Here is an 18,064-nt window from a genome sequence, read left to right as displayed (position 1 = left end):
TCCATTTTTGTCTATTTTCCCCCATCTTTCATTTTCATTTTCAAGACAAAACCATATGGCACAGTGTGCATATGTGTAAACAGTTTTTAAAGTTCCCAAAGTCAAAAAACAAAAGAGCCTACACAAAAATGACGTACAATGGAGTATTTGTTTTTATAAATGCAATTAAATACATCTAAAAACACAAATGGCAATAATAACTTCAAACTATTGCTAGTGCTATGTTAAATAGAATCTAGGAGTCAATGGGAGTCCAGTTAAGCACTCTACAAAAGCTCCAGAAATTAGCAATTTACTCAAAATGCAGTTGCTTGAATTTGAAGTTCTCCAATAGACTCTATAATTCAAGATTTAACTTCCAATATAAAAGCATCAGCTACATCTCTTACCTAAGCCAGCAAACTAGAGAGAGAAAAGGCCCACTCCTCACAAGGGAGACTATAAACCAGAGGAAGCCACAGACTGTCACCTGCTCATCTCAGAGGTTTCCTGAGTCACTGAAGAGCCCACACCTGGGTCTGCCATCTAAGGCCATGCCCTAATCACCTACTCTGATGTAAAACATACTGTTCATGGGTTCCTTATGTCTGGACAACTAGCATTCCGTCTGGGTCAAATGCAATTTGATTACTGTACATTTGTTAAGAAGAGTCCAGCAAATATTTTATTGAGTATTTCTTTGGAGATTAATCTTCATATTATCTATCTCTTGCCTTTCCACTTTACATGAATAATTCATGAGCAGGAAATGAACCATTGATCATAAGTCTTAGCTTTCCATTATCTACATGTAAGAGAAATGAATTTCCCCTACCTCTGCTTCCACAGAAGGAATGAAGCTGAAAAGGGAGAAAGTTAAGGAGAAAGGAAATTTTTCACTTGCTGACTTGTAGTTGTTGCCTTCCACCCATCTCCAAAATATAATTCTTTCATTCTAGCTGACACCATGGAAGAAAAAGTTATTGTCACTAAGAAGAAAAAAGTCTACTTGTAGATTTAGTCTGGCAATACACACCCACAGCCACATTGATTATCACATAGAAATCCATTTGGCCTGGCCCCAAAGTCAGCGTCTGGAAAAAACAATAACTTAAATTCTAATCCACATTTTCTGCTACAGTAAAGCATTTCTTAAGACTGCCTTGTGCTAATTACATTCAGATGCATCAGCATTATGATATTATTAAAAGTGAAAGAAAGAAGACAAGTCAAATCCCATTATCACAAATAAGGTTTCTTGTTTCCATGCTAAACAGTTAGCTTGTTCACTTCTCTCTTTTCACAGTCCACAGAGGCTTTTTGTTTATTCTTTACATCTCTAGAAAAAGAATCCCAGTATTTTCCCTCCTGTATGTCGTCTTGCTTCTTCATGGTCCATGATGCCAGCTGAGGTTGTCAACATAATGAAACCAAACTAATGTGATTGTTCTGCCATTTTTTCTAGCTCTTTGAGTTGCACATCACATCTAGGGCTGATCACTTCACACTAGTTCAACATGCCTATGAGGTTCACAACCATTTTGCCAGCTCTGTGCTCATCAATGATCTCAAATTCACCAATGAAGTCGGGCTTCATCATCACAGTTAGAAACCGATGATGACTTTGGAGCACGGCCTGATGAGGACCTGGCATTTGCCTCCCTTCTCAGCATTGCTGATGCTCTTGAGAACATCTACCAGGACATCCATGAGTAGTGCCATGGTGACAGCACAGGAAGATGGCAGAAAGAGGGTGGGAGGGCTGAATGCACAGTGTTATCATTTATTCAATTCCTATGGCTGTAATTTCAGGGATGAACTAACTAAAATCCGGGGCAGAGAGGCCGAGTATTTGTAGAAGTAGCTATCCCCATTGAACTATCTGTGTCCCAAATCTGGGACATGAGAATTCAAAAGTATGAGAATTTGCAACTAAAATATGCAAAATGTTTTATATAACCATAAGTTTTATGAAATTTGGATGGATGTAGAATTATATTCTACATGTTCATTGTAGTATAGAGCACTGCATGATGATATTACATGAAACTTAAACCCAAAAATACTGCAGACTATCAATGCCCATGGTTTTTCTCAGAGATGGAAACATATATTCAAGCAGAGCACATCTCCAACTGGGTCAGACCAAAATCTTTAAAGTTACAATAAATGTCTTGACTTAAACATTTGAGATTATTTCATCTCATGACCATTTTGCCTAAAATGCATAGTATATATACATAGAGAAAAGTATCAGGTACCAGGAGAAAGTACATGAATCTTGGCTCCAACCTCTATTTTTGACTCTGTTGGTAACATGCTAGAATGCCTTGTTTTAAGATGTCAAAGACATATACTGGTGAAAAGACAATCTGTTTGATTGTCTGGGAAATTTGAATATTAAGATAAAGAAAAATCAAGCTAGATCCCTTTTTCTCATACTGTACAATAAACAACTCAAGGCATAAATGTTAAATAGGAATCTAGCAATCTAGCACACAATCTATATAGAAGAAACATTTCAAGGGCTTCACTAGACACTGGGCTGACATCCAGAATGTAGAAGTACAACTCCAAAAAACTGACAACTAACAGTGGGCTAAGGAACAGATAACATTGCTCAAAAGAAGATATACAGACAACCAAACATGGAAAACCACTCTATCTTACTTGTACTTGAAATCAAAACTAAACAAGATATCATATCATCCCAGACAGAATGGTTACTAGCAGGAAGGTAAGAGATAAGAGATGCTAGAATAGAGGGCACTTAAACCCATGAGAGGGGATGTAAATAAAGAAAGTCATTGTAGAAAACAGTAGAAGACTGTTCCAAGAAACAGAAAAAAACCTACCATATTATCTAAAAATTCCATTATCAAATATCCAAAAGAAATGAAACCTTATCTTCACACCAAAAAGATACTTTTACTCCAGTGGTTATTGCAATACTTCTTGCAACACCCAAAATGTGGGATCAATCTACAGATCCTTTAGGGGATTCGTGGTATTTTTAATGTGGTAAATGTCTTGTGCTGGTAATGGTACTCAGCCATAAAAAAGGAATGAAGTTTTGTCATTTGCAACATGGAGAGAATTAGAGACCATTATATTTGTTGAAGCAAGCCAAACAGAATAATAAATGTTATATGTCCTCACTCTTATGAAAACTCATAAATCAACCTTACAGCTATATGGGACAGGAGAGTAGTCACTAAACATGAGGAAAGAAAGAAGGACAGGAAGAAATTAAGAGAGGCTTGTAGGGACTTAGAGAGGCTTTGGATGAAGAGGTAGGAGCCAAAACTAGAAAAGCTCGAACTGCGGCTCCTGGGTAGATGTTTGCCTAGTCTTTTGCCTAAAGACCTAAATTAAATCCCTGATAGAGAAAAATAAAATATAAAAGAACGGGTGGCAAGGGGATATGACTGACATTCAGTGTGTGCATAGACATGTCACAGGAAATCCTACTAACATGTACAATTGATATGTGGTGATTATGATAAATAAAGTAAATGACAGTTTTGTTTTATTGAATGGATTATACCAGAGTAGCTTTCTACTGCAGTAGAATTACTCAAATGATATCAATAATTCAAGAACAGGACTGTTTAGACTATGCAATGCAGGAAGTATATGTAAACAATGGAGAAAATGAGACTTAGGGGTGGCAGAATTTAAGAAGTCAAAAGATCTTTCAAAGACAAGTATGGCCTCTAGTTACTAGAAAATACAGATAACCAATCTAGCATAGACATTGAATTAACTGTGATATGGAGAAGGAGTTCTTACTGGGCTCAACTTTCAGTGTGAATTATTCACAGTCTATGGTAGTTTCACCTTGGCTAGTTAGCCAGGGAAACCCTGGGATCCATCAACATCTGTCTCCTCAACATTAGGATTATGGACACACACCCACACCTGGCTTTTATGTGGGTGCTGAGGTCGTGAATCCTGGTCCTCATATGTCCACAGAAAACATTTCATTTACTGGGCCATTTTCCCAGGCCTCAAATTTCTAATGCTTATAAAGAATCCATTTTTAGGAACATAGTAGCTAATCACTTGTCATCAGCACATTAATTTTAAGATTTTTTTTTCTATTTAGACTGTTCATTGCTCAGTTTTATTGGCTAAGAAAAATACTGGAATTATAGCTTTGGTTGGGGCTTTACTAAGTCCCACAAGAACATGGAAGTGCTCTTCTAAGCAAAACCAATGAGAATAATGATAAAAGACCAGATTTGAAAGACACTTTACTTAAAAGAAGCAAAAACACATTGCAACTGAAGTTTCAGGTCATTGCAAGATACAAAGAAGTCACTCACTAACTCGGTCAAAACTCAAGATCTGACAAGATCATTCTATGTGCTGGAGACATTGCATATTCTTATTGCCAAGAAGAAACTGGCAAATGAAAACAGGTATGGCTTCATTGTGTTCCTGAAAGACAGTGAGGTAGAGGGAATGATTTTCAGTTAATAATTATTCAAATATTATATTGCTCTACACAATATTAAAATCTGCAAGGGTCTGTTTAGGAAGAACTAGTACCAAGCCAACCCAACAGAACACTTCAAATAGCATCACACTTCCCATGCTAGGTAGGATGCATGAGAGGCAACAATGGAAAGGACATGTGAGAATATTTCTGGTGGTAAAGTCTGCAGGCAGGGAAGAGCCTATGTCGCAGCCTAGACTTTGAAAGGTTACTGTAGATTCCATCACAACATGTACTGTGGGGGAGATGAAGCACAGTAAGAAAAGCAAGTCTAAGGTCAGTAGTGGAAGACACATGCTGTGTGTCAGACCCTTCAGATTTATAATGTCTATAAAAATTGCCTTAGCCATCCAGGCAGACAGGTAGACAGAGCTGGAAAACGAAATGTATCCATCAGTGTACATTTAATATTTATAAAGTAGGGAAACTGCCCTGGATATTGAAAAATAATCAAGATAAAAAATGGGACCCATGAAAAAAAGGGACACCAAGTGCAAAAGAGGAGTCCTGAGATTGAAAGTGGCTGGGAACCTAGGGGGCGGAGTGCTGTCACGAAAACTAGAGGCACCATTTTCCAGCTGAGGATGGCCCCAGGGATCAAATGCCACAGGGTAGTCAAGTACAATGCATGGTCCAAACCCATGTGTGCTCATGTCTCAGGTCACGGCAACACTAGCAGATGCTTACTTCTATTCAGGAGAAACTGGAGAAGATGTTAAGCAATAAAAATAATATAAAATGCACATTAAGAGAGGAAGAAAATTACTTGTTCCTATAGCTCTTACCTACCCTTAAACTTCTTACAAATAAAAATCTTCCAACTTCCCTGAGCCTTCAAAGCCAAATTCATAGGCCATCAGATGTCTGATGTGGGACCAGGTACAGGTTTTAAAACTAACCTCATACTTTTTAGAAACACATAAATCTGATAATTTTCATTGTTCTACTTTCCTTGTAGAATAATATTTGGTTTTGAGAAAGGCCAAAGTTACATGCACGGAGCAGATAGCATCTTTTACACACAGCAGATTCCAAGAGAGCATTCATGTAGTGTGGGCGACTAGACCAATACTCTTCTCTCAGGTTTGGTACTTACTGCTAGGCTTCCCCCTTCTCAGTCTAAACTTGCCAATTGGGAAAGCAAAGAAAGTGGCCGAGACATGTGTCAGCACAAGAATTCATTTTTTTTTTTTATTATTCGATTTATTTTTCACTTACATTTCAAATGATTTCCCCTTTTCTGGTCCCCCACTCCCCAAAAGTCACATAAGCCCCCTTCCCTCCCTCTGTTCTCCCACCCACCCCTTCCCACTTTCCTGTTCTGGTTTTGCCCTATACTGCTACATTGAGTCTTTCCAGAACAAGGGGCCACTCCTCCGTTCTTCTTGGACATCATTTGATGTGTTGATTATGTTTTGGATATTCCAGTTTTCTAGGTTAATATCCACTTATTAGTGAGTGCATACCATAATTGATCTTTTGAGACTGGGTTACATCACTTAGTATGATGTTCTCCAGCTCCATCCATTTGTCTAAGAATTTCATGAATTCATTGTTTCTAATAGCTGAATAGTACTCCATTGGGTATGTATGCCACATTTTTTGCATACACTCCTTCGCTGAGGGATACCTGGGTTCTTTCCAGTTTCTGGCTATTATAAATAGGGCTACTATGAACATAGTGGAGCACGTATTCTTATTACATGCTGGGGAATCCTCTGGGTATATGCCCAGGAGTGGTAAAGCAGGATCCTCTGGAAGTGATGTGCCCAGTTTTCTGAGGAACCACCAGATTGATTTCCAGAGTGGTTGTACCAATTTGCAACCCACCAGCAGTAGGGGAGTGTTCCTCTTTCTCCACATCCTCACCAATACCTGCTGTCTCCTGAGTTTTTAATCTTAGCCATTCTGACTGCTGTGAGGTGAAATCTCAGGGTTGTTTTGATTTGCATTTCCCTAATGACTAATGATGTTGAGCATTTTTTTAAGATGCTTCTCAGCCATCCAAAGTTATTTGGGTGAAAATTCTTTGTTTAGCTCTGTACCCCATTTTAATAGGGTTATTTGGTTTTCTGGGGTCTAACTTCTTGAGATTTTTGTATATAAGTGGTGATGCATGCCTATAATCCCAGCACTTGGGATGCAGAGGCAGGCGGATTTCTGAATTCGAGGCCAGCCTGATCTACAGAGTGAGTTCCAGGACAGCCAGGGCTGCACAGAGAATCCCTGTCTTGAAAAACTAAAAGAAAAAAATTCTTGAGGTCCCTTATATGCCAGCACAAGAATTCTTATCTCCAAGCAGTACTACAGAGTGATATGTGTTGGGGACAGTGATGCTACTACTGTACACCTCAAATAGAAATGGTCCTCACAGACTGAACATCAGTCACAGATTTAAGGAAAGTAAGGCTTTTTGTTTTTTATAACAGCTTTATTGAAGCATGGTTGGTATATAAGGACATACACATTTAATATACACAATTTCATAAAACATTCTTGCTAGCAGCACCACAATAACCATAGTAGGTATGTCTATCTAATACCTCCCAAAGCTTCCTATGGTCCTTTTCTTTGTTTTACAGCTTTTATTTGTTTTGTGGTAGAAACATAAAAGGGCAATCTTTAATCCTACAATGCACAGTGCTGTGGTTGGGTCTGGACATTGTAATGCACATCAGATCTCTAATTTTTTTTTTTTTTTTTTTGCCTAGCAGAACTGAAATTTTATGGTCATTCAATAGCAATACATACTCCTCTCCCACTCTTGGCAATAACCAGTGGCATTTGCTCCATGAATTTACCTACTAATGATCTCTCATAGAAATATCTTGTTCTACTTAGCATAATACTAGCTGGCTTCATTCATGTTGTAGCAAGTAAAAGGTTGCTTATTTTCTTAAAGCTAAACACTATTGCTATAATGTATGTGACATGTCTTCTTTATCCACTTGCTGTCCAACACACTCAGGTTTCTCTATCTTGGCTGTTGTGTATAATTCTGTAATGGGCATCCTTAGGTGACTGTCCCTCAGATGTAATAAAAAAAAATACTATCTTCTATGGATGATGGTATCTTGTAAGACATTTGTATTCCTATTTTAGATCTGGACATGCTTCTTAACTCATGGCCCAAAACCAGTTTTCTTCCTCATTACACTCAGGTATGAAGGATACAGATAACAAGTGTGTGCACACACAGAGAGACATATACAGAATCCAGAAAAATAAAACAAGTCAAAGGCAGCTCAGACAATTCCCAAGCTAAAAGTGAATGAACAGAACATATCATTTATTCCATGGTGACCATATTGATATTAATAATTTGGGAAAAACTTCCAAAACTTAGTACTTAATTTTCTAAAGGTTGAGAGTGAAACCATATAGCATATCATAAGATATAGCTGCAAAATTTGTATACTGCACTGATATTTTAAACTGTGCACCTTTGTTCTGTTTTGACCCCTAAGATTTTATGCCATTCCCATAAATCTATTAGCTTATTTCATTAAACACTTTGCTATAACCCACTTAGCCTAATATTCAGAATAGATATGCATATAAGAAATAAAAACAGCCACTGTTGTGCCTGTGTCCTGCAAGGCAGAAAACATGTCGCAGGTACTCGATACATATTATGCTTCTGTTTTGGTTTGTGTTTTATCCTCTGTGTGTGTGGGGGGGGGGTGTCTGTGTGTGTGTGTGTGTGTGTGTGTGTGTGTGTGTGTGTGTGTAAAGCTAGAGTTACGAGTCATTCAACATGGGTGTTTGGAAACAAACCTAAGTCCTCTAGAAGAGGTTTAAAACCTCTTAAATGCTGAGCTATGTTTCCAACATATTATTACATGTTAAATTAAAAAAAGAGAGAGAGAAATGAGACTTAGAAAGCTAAGACAGCCTGACTGAGGCCAAGAACAATTGTAAGAGCAGTAATGGAAACTCGGGCTCTAAAGTGGACCTAGAACTCCTGCCCTTGGATGCTGTGATCACCCTTATGCCAGAAGTCAATGGAACGTGAGTAGGAAACATGGTTATAATACATCACAAAATGAAAGAGGAAACAGATTGGTAGACAGAAAGTAAAGAGAAAAAAACTGTTAAAATATGCAAACTCAAAGCTTCTTATGTGGTTTGGACATTTGCTGTTGCAGATGAAAATGATTAAATTTAGAAATCCCAATCAAGTGTTCACAAAATGACTTTTATTCTGGAATCAGTTACCATACTACAACCATTTTTATGATTTTCTTAAGCAATATGCTTGGCTTGACCATGCCTTGATTGAAACCATTTCCCTGGGATCGTTTTTTTAGACCTTGCTTCCTTCAAAGCTACCCTCCCCGCTTCCATGGTTTCTTTTGATTCTCCTTCAATTTGGAACACGGACCAGCTTCTAGCCGCTCATCTCTGTGCCCCACTTCACCTAGCTGCCAGGATATTCAACTGAAGACAAAAATCTGATTTGCCTAATGGCATCCCCTTTGGGTCCTGGGAGCTTCTCACATCCCTGGCATCTAGGACTTTCTAGTGGTTCCCATCCTGTCCTCCCACCCCAACTGCTACATATTTCTATTCACTCTCCTAGCCCTCTGGACTTCTCTCCTGTCTTTTCCCATACCTGATCTTGCCCCCCTTTCCTTTCCTCTCCCCTCTCTCACCCAAGTCCCTCCCTCCTTCTGTCTCCTATGATTATTTCTTCCCTTGTCTAAGTGGGACTGAAGCATGCACACTTTGGCCTTCCTTCTTGTTAAGCTTCATATGGTCTGTGAGTTATATCATGGGTATTCTGAACTTTGGGGCTAATATCCACTTATCGCTGAGTATATAACTGGATCTGGGTTATCTCGCTTAGGATGACTTTTTTCCAGTTTCATACATTTGCCTGCAAAATTCGAGAATTCCTCATTTTTAATAGCTGAGTAGTATTCCATTGTGTACATGTAACACATTTTCTAAATCCATTCTTCTGTTGAGGGACATCTAGGTTGTTTCCAGCTTCTGGCTGTGAGCCTAGTTATCATTAGCCAAAATGCCCAACAGCAGAAAGATAGAACCTGAAGAGACCACTTCCAGTAGATAAACATATCCCCCAGTTGTGGTAAGGGGCCACCCACCCATCTCAAAATTTTTAACCCAGTATTCTTCCTGTCTAAAGGAAATGCAGGGACAAAAATGGAGCTGAGACTGAAAGAAATGGCATCCAGAGACTGCCCACCATGGGATACATCCCAATCCCAGACACCAAATCCCAACAATATTGCTGATGCCACAATGTGCCTGCAAACAGGAGCCTGGTACAGCTGTCCTCTGAGAGACTCTGCCCAGCACATAACTAAGACAGATACAGATACTCACAGTCAACCACTGGGTTGAGCCTGGGAACCCCAATGGAAGATTTAGGGGAAGGGCCGAAGGATTTGAAGAGGATTGAAACCCCATAGGAAGAACAACATGATCAATGCCCACTGTCCCCTCAGAGTTCCCAGGGACAAAAACCATGAACCAAAGAGTATACATGAGTCAGTCCATGGCTCCTGCTAACATTCGTAGTAGAGGACTGCCTTTTCTGGTATCAATGGGAGGGGAGGCACTTAGTCCTGTGGAAGCTTGATGCCCCAGAGACGGGGGGGGGGGGGGGATGGTGCTAGAGGGGTGAGGCATGAGTAGACGACTGGGTGGAGGAGCACCCTCTTAGAGGCAATAGGAATGGGCATGAGGTGGGGGATTCGTGGAGGGGAGACGAGGAAGGGATCAACATTTGAAATGTAAGCAAATAAAATAATTATTAAAGATATCTGATTTTCCCTTCATTACTTGGCATACCACCCACACAGTGGGTGGTGCATAAGCTGGTAATTTCTAATTTCCTCCCACTCAAAGCCCCAGAGTGTTTCCAGTTTTATTATTCTATGATACATACCTCTCACTCATGGTGCACAAATTACTACACAAAAGAAAGCAAGGAGAAAGAAAACTGTTTGCAGAAGCTTGGCTGTACTTTAGGGTCTCATCTGTATGGAGATTGTAAAATACTAAGGCCACTCTCTTTTGGCAAAGCCCAGACTAACCTTGGTGTTCAAATGACAACTGCTGATACTGTCTGCGGCCACATCAAAACAGACACCCACACTGCACAACGAGAAAGGCTAGGGATCTACACCCACCCACTGATAATATCACCCTTGCCTTATGTCTGCAGGGCAGAAGCCTTAGCACTTGGCTAACCAGGAAGAACAGTGCAGACCTGAGTCTTATGATCAAAGCAAGCTGCATTTCCCTGAAGGAATCAGGATATTTATCAATACGCATGCTTTTAGAATGAGGACATCCTGGGATCATGTCTCTATAACCCCAAGATACTGCTGGCTGGCACCCCAGCCTTGGCCACACCCTCTGAGCTCCACAAGAATGCAGGGAAATAAGTCAGGCATTGCCAACTCACTTGTTTATGTCTTTAAGGTTAAAAAACCTTGAAATTCCTCAGATTTCTTCCAAATCAAGATATTTAGGGCTCTAAACCTTTTCATATCACTTTAAAGTTTGGAATGTCTCAGTGCCCATCCAGGTTTTCAATTAAGACCATGGAATGAGGAATTTTTGGCATCTGTCACTAAGGGACTAACTGAAAACAGATAAAATATACTTTAAAAAAAATAGAGCACATTTTAATTAACTTCCAGTGAGATAGTAAAGACAGCCTAAACCACAAAACATCAGTTTCTGAAAAATCACTCATTTTAACTTTTGCCAGACAGGGTAACTCCATTAAATATAGATTTTAAGCATATAGCTGTTTTGCAAAAGGGATAGATTCATATACAGGGAGAATACTGTGGGAAAAAAAGGAAATGACTCTCAGTAGACACAAGGCAGTGTGTCTTGGACGCTTTATATTGCTTTGAATTAACTGATCACAACAAAAATAGGAACATGCTACACTATGGAGTATCTTAAAAATCTAGGTCAAGGCCATATCTGTTTCCATAAATAGTCAGTGGGGATCTAGTAGCTGTTTCAAGGAGGGCAATTAGTCTGTAACGCTTCTATCTCTGCCTCAGCCATGCCTTCATCTTCACCCTTGCACAATATGTCAATGTACCAATGACAAAGAACACAACACTACAAATGAGTCTCCTAGTGTCAGGAGAAAATCTGCCTTCATGCTAGCATCCATTACATTAATTTTTCCTTATATTTTTATTTAATTTCAGTACCAATATTGTTTAGACCTTAATATACTGAACTCTTTCTATACTATAAAAGAGGAAATTGTACATTGAAGATATTTTACTTATGCTGAAATCTTGCCCAGAAAATGTGTTATTCATGTGACAAATCAATTCTTCACATATAAAAGTGGCTCACTAAAATGAGAGTCAGGGTGTGTAAATGTAATGCTTATATAAGCAAAGCTGCAAAAAAAGGAAATTTACAAAAGTTTTGGCATAAGAAAATTGACTCAATCTGCCAATTAACTCAGTTTCTTAAATCCAACTTGAACAATAACCTTAGCCAAATATATAAGTCCTTGCTTTGAAGATGATGTCATAGTGTTTGCTAATTTGATATCTGAAGAATTAGCAATGGCCATTATATGTTGTTTGGTATATTATATAAAGTTTTCTTAATGTAGTGGTTCTATTAGTTTACTTTTTATTGCTGTAATGAAATGCCTGGGTAAGTTAACATAGTAAAGAAAAGTTTATTTAGCTCACAGTTCTGGAGAGTCTAGAGTGGTATGTCAGGATCAACTTGATTCACTCTAGTGAGGATTTCACAACAAATATCAGGAGTTCATATAAGAGAGAAAGAATTCTTCCTTCACCCAGCAGCCAAAGAGCAATTCTGGGTCATTTTCATTCTTGTAACAACTGGCTCTCATGAAATCTCAGTGGTCTAAGAATTCAAGGATAGATGATGGTTCATAAGAGTTCAAGAAGTGGTCACTGAGAGCTCCAGTGTTATGTGAGTCTTAGCCTCGTCTCTTCCAATAGTAGGTATCTTAGAGGTCTCAGGCCCTCCCTCCCTTTCAACTTCACCACTTGAAGGTTCCCTACTACCTCTCCTCTGCCTCAGTAATGACCCAGTCTTCAACACACCAAGCCATAGAAAGTGTTGTGTATCAGTGAGACTCTAACAACATTAAAAAGAGTATGTTGGGCTCTTGAGTCACCCCTGCCCAGCCTAGGCTTCCTGTATAAGTCAGATGTGGTCCAGCCGCCCTACCCCCAACCTGCTCTGAACTACAACTTACTTGACTTTCCTGTCGAGATGCCTGAGGAAGTGCACCATGGAGAGGAAGAGGTGGAGACTTTTGCCTTTTAGGCAGAAATTGACCAGCTCTGTCCCTCATCATCAGTACTTTCTACTCAAACAAGAAGATTTTCCTCCTGGAGTTGATCTCTAATGCTTCTGATGCCCTGGACAAGATTTGGTATGGGAGCCTAACAGACCCTTCCAAGTTGGACAGTGGCAAAGAGCTGAAAATTAACATCATTCCCAACCCTCAGGACTGCACACTGACTTTAGTAGACACAACAATTTGCATGACCAAAGTTGACCTCATTAATAACTTGGGAACCATTGCTAAGTCTGGTACAAAGGCTGGTGGAGACATCTACATGTTTGGGCAGTTTGGTGTCAGATTCTACTCAGCCTATCTAGTGGCAGATAAAGTAGCTGTGATAAAGTGGTTGTGTGGACAAAGCACAACGATGATGAGCAGTATGTCTGGAAGTCTTCCACTGGTGTACCCTTCACCGACTGTGCAGACCATGGGGAGCACATTGCCCGGGGTACCAAAGTGACCCTTTACCTCAAAGAAAACCAGACAGAGTACTTAGAGGAGAAGAGGGTCAAGAAAATGGTGAAGAAGCATTCATAGTTCATAGGTTATTCCATCACCCTCTACTTGGAGAAGGAACAGGAGAAGGAGATCAGTGATGAGGAGGCAGAGGAAGATAAAGGTGAGAAAGAAGAGAAAGATAAGGAGGATGAGGAATAGCCTAAGATTGAAGACATGGGATCTGACAAGGAGGATGACAGCAGCAAAGATAAGGATGACAGCAGCAAAGATAAGAAAAAGAAAACAAAGAAGATTAAGGAGAAGTACATTGACCAGGAAGAACCGAGTAAGACAAAGCCTATCTGAACCAGAAATTGGGATGACATCATTCAAGAGGAATATGGTAATTTCTGTAACAGCTTCACCAATGATTGGGAAGACCACTTGGCCCTAAAGCACTTCTCTGTAGAAGGTCAGTTGGAACTCAGGGCATTTCTCGTCATTTCCCGGCAAGCTCCCTTTGACCTTTTTGAGAACAAGAAGAACAACATCAAAGTATATGCCCATCATTGTTCATCATGGACAGCTGTGATAAGCTGATACCTGAGTACCTCAGCTTATCTGTGGTGTGGTTGACTCTGGGGACCTGCCTCTGAGCATCTCCTGAGAAATGTTCCAGCAGAGGAAGATCCTGAAAGTTATCCACACAAACATTGTGAAGAAGTGCCTTGAGCCCTTCTCTGAGTTGGCTGAAGACAAAGAGAACTACAAGAAGTTTTATGAGGCGTTCTCCAAGAACTTAAAGCTTGGAATCCATGAAGATTCCACTAACCATCTAACCATCACTGCCTCTCTGAGCTCCTTTGCTATCACACCTCTCAGTCTGGAGATGAGATGACTTCCCTGTCAGAGTAAGTGTCTCTCATAAAGGAGACACAGACCTCCTTCTACTATATCACTAGTGAGAACAAAGAGCAAGTAGCCAACTCTGCCTTCCTGGAGCATGTGTGGAAACAGGGCTTTGAGGTGGTGCATGTGACTGAGCCTATTAATGAGTACTTTGTGCTCAAGGAATTTGATGGGAAGAGCCTAGTATCAGTGACTAAGGAGGGCCTGGAGCTACCAGAGGATGGGGAAGAGAAGAAGAAAATGGAGGAGAGCAAGACAAAGTTTGAGAATCTCTGGAGATCTTGGACAAGAAGGTTGAAAAAGTGACTATCTCCAATAGGCTTGTGTCTTCCTCCTGCTTCATTGTGACAAGCACCTGTGTCTAGACAGCCAACATGAAATCATAAAGGCCCAGGCACTGTGAGACAACTCTACAATGGGTTACATGATGGCTAAAAAGGAGATCAACCCTGACCATCCCATTGTTGAGGCTCTGCAGCAGAAAGCTGAGGCAGACAAAAATGACAAAGCTGTCAAGGTGGTGGTGGTGTTTGAAACTGCTCTGCTCTCCTATAGTTTCTCACTTGAGTATCCCCAAAGCCACTCCAACAGCATCTACTGCATGATTAAACTAGGCCTGGGCATTGATGAAGATGAGGTCACTGTGAAAGAGCCCAGTGCTGCTAGTCCCAAAGAGACCACTGGAGGATAATGAGGATGCTTCTTACATGGAAGAAGTGGATTAAAGACTCCCAGAAGCCCTGTCCTCTGTATAGTATCCCTGTGGCTCTCCCAGCAGGCTTGACTGGCCTGACCCACCTGGCTCTCTGCTCTTGTCTACAAGAATCTCTTATAACCTGTCCTTGTGCCTTAAGACAGGAAGATCCCCTCCCACAGAATAGCAGGGTTGGGTGGTGTGTACTGAGGTTCTTTTGTTTGTTTTATTTTGTTCTGAAATTAAAAGTATGCAAAATAAAGAAGATGCAGTTTAAAAAACAAAAAGTGTGTTGGGAAATGTGGTAACATGTAATCTGAAACCATTTCAAAGAACAGTAGCCCTACATCTTAAGCATGTCATGGGAATCCTGTGATATAATTCTTCACCTATTACAACTGTCTGTTGTTCTGCAAAATGTTTCACATAGCTCTAAGGACTCATACTGGAGGCATGTGACAGGCACTGGGGTTTCCCACTCATTCTCACTGAAACTTGAGATCATGTTCTTTCCCTAGGGCAAAACACATTCTCAGAAGTTCTATTTTTTGTGTGTGTGCTTTGGAAGAACTGACAAAAACAATTACTTTTGAAGAGGGAAACTTCCCTTCTATACAACTGTTGATACAATAATTACCTCTACTCTTTTCTCTCCTTTAGTCATCATGTTTGAATGGGTAGGTGAACAAATTACATCATCTTTTCAAACTGGACTCCTGTACTACCTTAGAGAGAACTCTCCTTCAATATTGTTCAGTCCAAGGGCACATCAATGTGAATGTAGGCTCCTTGGGATCCAGAACTCTCCTGAAGTATCAGTCAGAATAAGAACTGAGTTTCTCAGAGCATCCCCTGTTGGTGACTTACTCTGCTGATATATAAGACATAGATAGAATGAGATAAGAAGAATAAAAAACCCAAATTTAAAATAAAACTCTTTGATTTTGTCTATATTACTGAAAAACTGGGGAGGAGAAGAAGAAGAAGAAGAAGAAGAAGAAGAAGAAGAAGAAGAAGAAGAAGAAGAAGAAGAAGAAGAAGAAGAAGAAGAAGAAGAAGAAGAAGAAGAAGAAGAAGAAGAAGTAATGGTAGTAAATAACATAACTTGTCTCCTACTTAGATACAACTATCAACACAGCCAAGAATTATCTAAGGAGGTATGAATTAGAAGGTTGCCCCCCATCAGACTGATTTATGAACATGCCTGCAGGATACTTTTTAATTGCTTATTTTTCAGGAGGACCCACTCTGCTGAGGGGCTACCACCTCTATACAGTAGTCCTCAGCTGGAAGCTAGCTGAGCTAAATCTAGGAAGCAAACCAAAAAGTGGTCGTTCTCAATGGATAGTGACCTGGAAGTCTTTCCCTTTCCTCACCAACTTGCCTTTGGCCATAGTGTTTATCACAGCAACCAAAAAACAAATGAGATATGCATGTGGTTAAACAAGGGGAGGAGTTAAACCAAGACTGGAACCAGCCCTGACTCTGTTCTCTCTCTTGTCTGCTTGGCTAGCCCTTTAACAACCCCAGAATTGTTCGAATGCTATTGTTGACCTTTGGCCCCTACATTTTGGACTGCACGGTTGCTATAAGAAAAACATAGGGCTGGAAAGATGGCTCAGCAGTTAAAAGCACTGACTGCTCTTCTGAAGGTTTCAGGTTCAAATCCCAGCAACCACATGGTGGTTCACAACCATCCCTAATGAGATCTGACTCCGTCTTCTGGAGCGTCTGAAGACAGCTACAGTGTACTCACATATAATAAATAAATAAGTCTTTTTAAAATAAAAAAAAGAAACACATAGGTACAGTATAGCTAATGATATTAACGCAAAGATACAAAGAACTAGATACAGAAGACCAGGAGTATGATCTATCAGAATACCAGCAGTTACTTCAGGATTGAAGCATGCACAAAGGGGGAAATGAAAGGGCCAGCTCAGGAACTTTGGAAAGGTCATGAAACACTTTCCCCTCCCATAAGGGAGAGGCTAGCTAACATTCCTCAGACCACAAGGCAGGAATCGACCTGTACCTGGGGACACATTCTGAAAGACTGTTGGCCACTTACCTTGTTCCCTAGAGACCCATCAGTTTAAAGGTAACACTGTTGTGCCATTCACACTGTGCCTAATGGCGGCTGCCCTGAGGACTGTATAAAGGCCCACTGTGTGGGTCTCCATGTGCAGGGCAACCCCAACATGTTGGAACAATAAATTCCTCTTGCTTTTACATTGAAGAAAAAAAAGCAAAAGAGAACAAGCTGCTACTAAAAGAATAGAGCCCTCCTAGTTCTCTCTCCCTCCATCCTCCCTATACTTAATCCCTCCTCTAACCATTTATGCCCTCCCCCACCCTACCACCCTCTTACTACCCTATTACTATACCACCCTATTACTCCCCCTCTCCACCTCTGATGTCTATTCTATTTCCCCTTCTCAGTGACATTCAAGTATACTCCCTAGGGCCCTCCTTGTTACTTAGTTTCTTTGTGTCTTTGGATTGTGTGCTTTATGACTAATATCCACTTACAAATAAGTATACTACGTTTGTCTTCCTAGGTCTAGATTACCTCACTTAGAATGATATTTCCTAGTTCCATCTATTTGTCTGCAAATTTCATGATGTCATTGTTTTTAATCGCTGAGTAATATTTCATTGTGTAAATGTATCATATTTTATTTATCGATTCTTTGGTTGAGGAGCGTCTACATTGTTTTCAGTTTCTGGCTATTATGAATAAAGCTGCTATGAATGTAGTTGAACAAGTGTCTCTGTGACATATGGTAGAGCATCTTTTGGGTATATGCCCTGGAGTAGTAAACTGATTCTTGAGGTAGAACTATTTCCAATTTTCTGAGAAACAGTCAAATTGATTTTCAAAGTAGTTGTACAAGTTTGCATTCCCACCACCATGGAGGAGTGTACCCTTTGTGTTACATCCTTGCCAGCATGAGCTGTCTCGTGAGTTTTTGATCTTAGCTATTCTGACAGGTGTAAGATAGAATTACAGAATTGTTTTGATTTGTATTTCCCTGATGACTAAGGGTGTTGAACATTTCTTTAAGTTTTTCTTGGTCACTAGAGATTCTTCTGTTAAGAATTCTGTTTAGCTTTATACCCCATTTTAAAATTGGGTTATTTAGTTTGTTTATATCTAATTTCTTAAGTTCCTTATATAATTTGGATATCAGCCCTC

General features: G+C 40.0%; 2 pseudogenes; one reads left to right on the top strand and one right to left on the bottom strand.

Annotated features, from left to right (window-relative positions):
• Positions 1-1,318: 1,318 nt before the first annotated feature.
• On the bottom strand, positions 1,319-1,713 carry LOC127686691 (40S ribosomal protein S15a-like; annotated as a pseudogene).
• An 11,035-nt stretch (positions 1,714-12,748) lies between these two features.
• On the top strand, positions 12,749-14,896 carry LOC127686690 (heat shock protein HSP 90-beta-like; annotated as a pseudogene).
• The last annotated feature ends 3,168 nt before the right edge of the window (positions 14,897-18,064 follow it).

This window comes from Apodemus sylvaticus, chromosome 6, assembly GCF_947179515.1.
Source record: "Apodemus sylvaticus chromosome 6, mApoSyl1.1, whole genome shotgun sequence".
In the NCBI taxonomy this organism is placed as follows: domain Eukaryota; kingdom Metazoa; phylum Chordata; class Mammalia; order Rodentia; family Muridae; genus Apodemus; species Apodemus sylvaticus.
This window is presented reverse-complemented; position numbering and strand designations above follow the sequence as displayed.